Here is a 6,614-nt window from a genome sequence, read left to right on the forward strand (position 1 = left end):
TTAATTAAGAATTGTATAGGTTTATAAACCGGTAGATGGCACATTATCGTCAGTCTGTCGAAAGCGAACTAGCTGGTTTCAATGTCAGGGACAGTAGTATTATGCAAAAACAATGTCTTTGCCCAACCTGCAGGTTTGAATTACAGCCAATTAAAATAATGAGGTAGTTCCTTGTTTGAAATTTGGCAACTGATGTGTATACAGCAAAGTCCGCAAAGTTGCAATTACTGGGTAGTTTGTTTTCAATGAAACAATAGAGATGAAGGTGAATGGAATACCACATTGGGAGGTGGTAAGGAAGCTGCATTTTAGAGATAAGAGTTAGAGATAAGAACGGAAGGATGAGTTGATAGGGTGAGATGAGGAAGTTTGAATGAAGGACCAATTAGAGTCCAAAAAGCTGGCAGACACTATAAGAACTGGTACCGTAAACGCTGTACGATGGCTATGATGATTGAATATCCATTTCTGAATGGATATCCATTTTTGTTTCCCAAGCCAATAATCCCAAAAGCAGATTAAAGGGATGAGCTAAATTGAAATTGAGAAGTTTCGACGTACCTAGACACGCCCTTTAGACAACATTCCGGTAGAGTGGGCGGGGTAAAGCTGCCCGGCGTCGATTGGCTGCGACGGGACGTGTATCCATTCAAGCCGTGCTCTGACGTCAAAAAGGCACGGCAAATGAATCACGTGGAGCCAGAATCTGAGGGAGCATTGACCTGGGATAGAAACATGTGCGAGGTGACAGCAGGAAATTTTCAATTGCTGTATCCTCAGATCAAGGAGGAAATTGGAAACTGTGACTTTGTAGGTGAGAATCCTGCAAATCAGGCAGTGAGAGGAGAGGGATGAACCCCCAGCTTGATTTTATCTGTGTTTTCAATCAGGCCACATCTGTCTGCAAGCCATTTTAAAAAAAAGTTGCAAATTAACTCAATGAATTCTCACGTTCTGAGAGTTTATTTGGAGTAATTGCTCCACGCCCCACCCACACTCCGCCTTGTCCCCACAAATAGAAAGTGCACCCACTCCTTGCCTCCTTATATCCACCATTTCTTTCTGGTTCAGCACTGCTGGGAGTGCAGCCCTCCTGCTTGCAGTATAGTTACACTTCCTAACGCAAACCTCTCTGCATGTTCGCTCCTGCATCAGACCCCCTCTCACTCTTCCAGTCCCACTCCTTCAGGCTTTGACTGCTTGCAACAGAATGGGCATAGATGGTTATTGGTGGGGAATGTCTGATTTTGTCATTTCCCTCACTGACAAATATACATACAAGCCCAGACACAGCGAGATAATAACTCAATTCATTGTCACCAAATCGCCCCTGAATTCGACCTTTTGTTTCCTCCTGGGGTGATGAATTTTTTCTGGTACATTTATTAGCATTGTTGAAATATCCTTAAATCTGACAGTCAATTTTCTCCAGTATTGAGCCCACTGAAAGGTGGGAATCTTATTTGCTGAAATTTTCGGATTAACTAAATTCTTTTTTCCTGAATTCCGAGGGGATGTGGTTTGTAGATGCAAGACCTGACATTAGTTCAGGATTACACACATCTAAAAGCCATAAAGTTAATTTGTTGGTTTTCACGTTGGAGAGAACAGTAAAAGGATAATGCTGTTGACAATCTACAAATGTGCATGCAACTTTTTAAAAGGTGGTCATTTGTAAGAAATGTGACAGCTGATGTACTTACAGCAAGATCTGCTGCAGTTACTGGCTAATCAGTTTTTAATGAGATCAGAACAAGTATAAACAAACTATTCAACTGAAAGATTCATTGACAGATGCTGCCTGATTTGAGGTTTTATAGCTTTTTCTTCTTCTGTTCCGTCTTATTTCCAGCACCGACAGAATTTTGCTTTTTCTTTACATTCTTTGGTCACTTAATGTAAGGCCCAGGACAACGGGGAGAGCTCTTCTATTTCCATTGGAAATAATGTAGAGTGTGAAAGGCTGCACTCTCATGAGAGAGGATCAGTATTAAGAGCCCAAACAGTGCTCCTCTGTCAGTGCAGTACTCCCTCAGTACTGACCTTCTGAAGGGCCGGCGATTCCCTCAGCACTGACCTTGTGGTGGTTCGATGTGCCCTCAGTACCGACTCACCCGTGACTGGTGTGGCACCTCTGATCAAACTCCACCAATTTCTATTTGCACTTACCTATCACCATCCCACCTATCTTCTGCAGCCTTGCCCCTCCTCTCTCTCTTTATTTCTGATGACTCTTTCCCCTCCCCCATTTTGAAGTAGGTTCCCGACCCAAAGTGTCAACTCCTGCTCCTCTGAGGCTGACTGGCCTGCTGTGTTACTCCAACCCCACACTGTGTTTCATTGACAGTAACATGGATTGTACACAGTGCAAAATGGATAATGTAACGAGAGAGAGTGAAATAGTTATGCAGTATCAACTGTAAGTGGGTTGTGTGTGAGAAAACATTTTAATGCAGTGTGAGACTTCCAGTAGTATTAATAATGAGACAAAATTCTGCTAAGTGTTTATTGCATGCAAAGATCATTTGAGAATTTTGATGTTAATGTAGCAGTACAACAGATTTGTTGTCTCTGTTCTGAGCAGTTCATTTTCTTTAAAGGTCAAAGTGTCATTTGGGAAAGTGAAATAAATGCATTATTTCCAACAGCATTAAGACTTAGACTGAGTACCTCACAATTAAGTCAACTGTCAAATCATTTGCTCTGCTGATTTTTATGATTTTGGGTTTTGTCAGCTCAGTTGGCTGGATATCTGGTTTGTGACACAAAGTGACGCAAATAGCATGAGTTCAACTGCTGTTGTGGCTGAGGTTACTATGAACGATTTTCCTTCTCAACCTGTCCCTTTGCCTGAAGTGTGGTACCCTCAAATTAAACCACGATCAGTTGTCACTGTCAGGTCAGCGAGCAGCTTCACGATTTGGGAGGACAATAGCTGTTTTACATTTCTGTAACAAGTAGCAAAAACAAATATTTGGGGCCCCTAGTAGTTTTATTTTAACTGAATACAATTTCAGTTCAGAAGCACTGATTCATCCGAGAAGAAAACAGGTTTGTAAATTGCAAAATCTCCCTCCTCTCAGACTTTGTAGGAATGGCTTTCAGAACTGAAAAGGAACCTCGGATCTGGAGCTAGAAAGAAATCTCCAGGCCAAGTGTTTAAAAGTTAATTTTGTTCGAAAGTTCAGGTCACAGTCAATACATCACTGGAATTAAGTATTTATGAAGGATATTGCTCGGAAAAGGATTGATGTATTCTTTTTTGCTGTTTATGTCACAATATACATGGCAATACATTATACTTTCCTGTGTGTGTCACTTTTAGAAAGAATACTGCAATCTGAAAAGAAACCTTCCGCACCAAGGCACTGCAGTGTAAAAAAAAATAAAATTTTGTGATCTATCAAGTCAGGTTTCCCTATCAGATCTAATATGTCCAGTATGACCATCAGCATGAATCATGATGAAGTGAAATTGTAACACTTCCAATATTATTATAATTGAGGAGAATTTCAATGGTGATAAAATGAAGAGGTTTTCAAATTTTAAGATATTCATTGTTGTAGAATCTGTTTTACGTCATTAGGAGATGAATGTGCTTTGCTGAGGCTCCTTCAATTCAATAAACAAGTCAATTATGTGGATCTTCTACTTTTAAAGCAAGCATTCAATGAAAAAAAGTTTATTTAATTAGTATATTTTAATTTAAATTTAAACTGTGCAATGCAAATTATCAAACGCGTGATATATTCGATGCGGTCTTCTGCTGTGTTCGTAATCTCAAACAAAGCCTGGTTATTAGATTACATTCTCTCAAAATCAGCTGAGGCTTGACTGAGCTTTTAAACTGGATTGAATCTTCTGTTGCTTCCATTTGGACACTTTCTCAAATCATCGACTTTTGCTTTCTGCCAGCTTCTCCAGATTTTTTTAAAAAATCTCCCTGGCATTTGCATTCCCTGGTCAGTTTCAGCCTGAAACAGTAAAACCTCGAACTCATTCTCACTTCTCTCAGCAATTTCCTGTTTTGTTTTCGCCAGCCACTGGCAACTCTCTTCCCCAGAGCAACAAAACAAGTGTGATACTCAAAGTCTGCAAACTACCTGCAGCATAATTCTAGATTTTAAATCTGATGTTAAAACAGCAGATTCCCATTCAATAAAATTCATGACACTTTTCCTGCAGTACGTTGTATGCCGACAGTGGGAAGCAATTAAAGATAATTGTTCTTCAATCATTCGAGAGCTGTCCAGGGGTGCAATAAATATGTTCTTGATAAATATGAAGAAATGTGGATTCTGGAAACAAGCAATGGAATCAGAAAGTGCTGGAGAAATTTGATATGTTTGGCACCATCTGTGGTGAGAAAGCAAGCTGAAATATTTTGCGTCTATTGTGAGGAACGGTCACTGAACCCCAAAATGTTAACTCTGTTATCTCTCCACAGATGTTACCTGGTCTGTTGAGTTTTTCCAGCAATTTTCGATTTTGTTTTTGAATGTGTTTTCACTATTTGATGAGGCAACAATGCTAAAGGTTTAATTTTCGATCCTGTCAAACTGCGCATTTTATTTCAAGTCCATTCTTGAATTTATTGGATACTTTTCTATCTCTTCCAGTTAACCTGGTGGCAATTGTTATCCTGAGTCGAGGAAAATGTGGTCTCTCTGAATGTATTACTCAATACCTGGTGGGAATGGCAGTGGACGATGTCCTGGTTGTTATCTTTGATGTCGTATTGAACTGGATTGTTCAAATTTATTTTGTCGATTCATTCTTAGAAATGACACCAGTGTGTAGCCTCATCGTCACAATGATGTTCAGAACCACAAGTGCCTCGGTTTGGCTCACAGTCACTTTTACATTTGATCGATTTGTGGCCATTTGTTGTCAGAAGCTAAAACCAAAAGATTGCACTCAGAAAACATCAGCCGTGGTTGTGGGAACAGTGATTGTGGACTGAATTTGAACTGGTTCACCTGATTTTAACTCCATGTCTTCCATTTGTTCTGATTCTGCTGCTGACTGCTCTCACAGTGAGATCTATTTTAGTGACCAGTTGAGTCCGTGTGGCGCTGCGGGGTATCGGCACTAGAGAAATTCACAAGGACCCAGAGATGGTGAACCGGAGAAAATCCATCATTTTACTCTTCACTTTAACTGGTAATTTCATATTGTTATGGATGATATATGTTGTGTTTAACCTATATCGGAGAATTGCTCCTGATCATTATTATTCCTCTTATTCAGATACAATAAATAGCATTGAATCCATAGGAGAAATGCTACTTATTCTCAGCCTCTGCAACAACACATTTATTTATGCAATAACCCAGACGGAATTCAGGGAGGAACTGAAGAATGCACTGAAGTACCAATTTAAAATCATTCTCAAATCAGCTAAGTCATAGAAATATCGGCAATTTGAGACGATATAATCCAGTCCCATTTCAGATTGCAGCCCTATCTGTCCCCACAGTACAGAAAGTACATTTCATAGTCACAGTACGTTGGGCTGTGATCATTATTCTGATGATGACTGTCTCAATTTCGAGGTTGTTCTGCCTTGTAACTTTGTGCGCACCACTTAACAGTCTCTCCCTGTATTCTCAGTCTCCATGAAGAACTGTCTTGCCCCAGGTCTCCCCAGTTAGCCCCTCGAGTGATTTCCACCATTCAATGAGTTCATGGCTGATCTGTAGCCTTGCTCCACACACCTGCCATCATACGTTCGCTAACGTAAAAAAAAGTCTCTCAGATTTAATGTTCACCACAGATCCCGCATTTACTGCAGTTTGTGGAAGAGAGTTTCAACACGTGTGTAGAAATACTTCCGAACATCTCTCCTGAATGCTCTGACCCTGATTTTCAGACTTTGGTCTTCATCCAACAACTTGTGAAAATGTTTTATCTTCGCCTATTCTGTCTTTTCCTGTTGACAGCTTTGATCAGATCACCCCTGAACTGTCTAAATTTTACAGAAAACGGGCCTATTTTGTATGACCTCTCCTCATAATTGATCCTCTGACGTTGAGGTATCATCATGTGTCGCTCCACGTACAGATTCACATTCTGCTGCAATTGTTCACATTTACAGTGGCTGGTCCTCCTAATGTGGTTGGTGTTCGTGTGCTATAGTTTTCCCTGTCTGCTGTGTGGGGGTGTTTCCCAGTGGACCGTGCAGCGGAACGATTCCCAGTGTGCAGTTTGTTTGGAAGGTGACACGGTCTGGTAAGAATGTTATTCAATGTAGAGTGGGAACCTGTGTAAATATCCAAGGGACTGTGTCACTTGGTGAGAAGCTGAACTGTGCATTGAGCATCACTCCAGACTATGTCTGTCTCCACAATGTGGAGTCTGACTGAGTGTCATATGCCCTTTTCGCCCCTTCCAGGAAGCAACTGCACTCTGAGGCTCATGTTATTTTGTAAAGAATGTATCTCCTGGTGAGGAACAGGTATGACTGATGAGAATCATTTCATGCAGTCTCCTCTGCCATGATCACAGAATGGTAACAGCACAGAGGGAGATGATTTGGCATGTTATGTCAGTGCTGACTCACTGAAGAAGTCTTACAGCTGGTGCCACTTCCCTGCCTTCATCCCTTAAAGATG

This window comes from Stegostoma tigrinum, chromosome 41, assembly GCF_030684315.1.
Source record: "Stegostoma tigrinum isolate sSteTig4 chromosome 41, sSteTig4.hap1, whole genome shotgun sequence".
Lineage (NCBI taxonomy): Eukaryota > Metazoa > Chordata > Chondrichthyes > Orectolobiformes > Stegostomatidae > Stegostoma > Stegostoma tigrinum.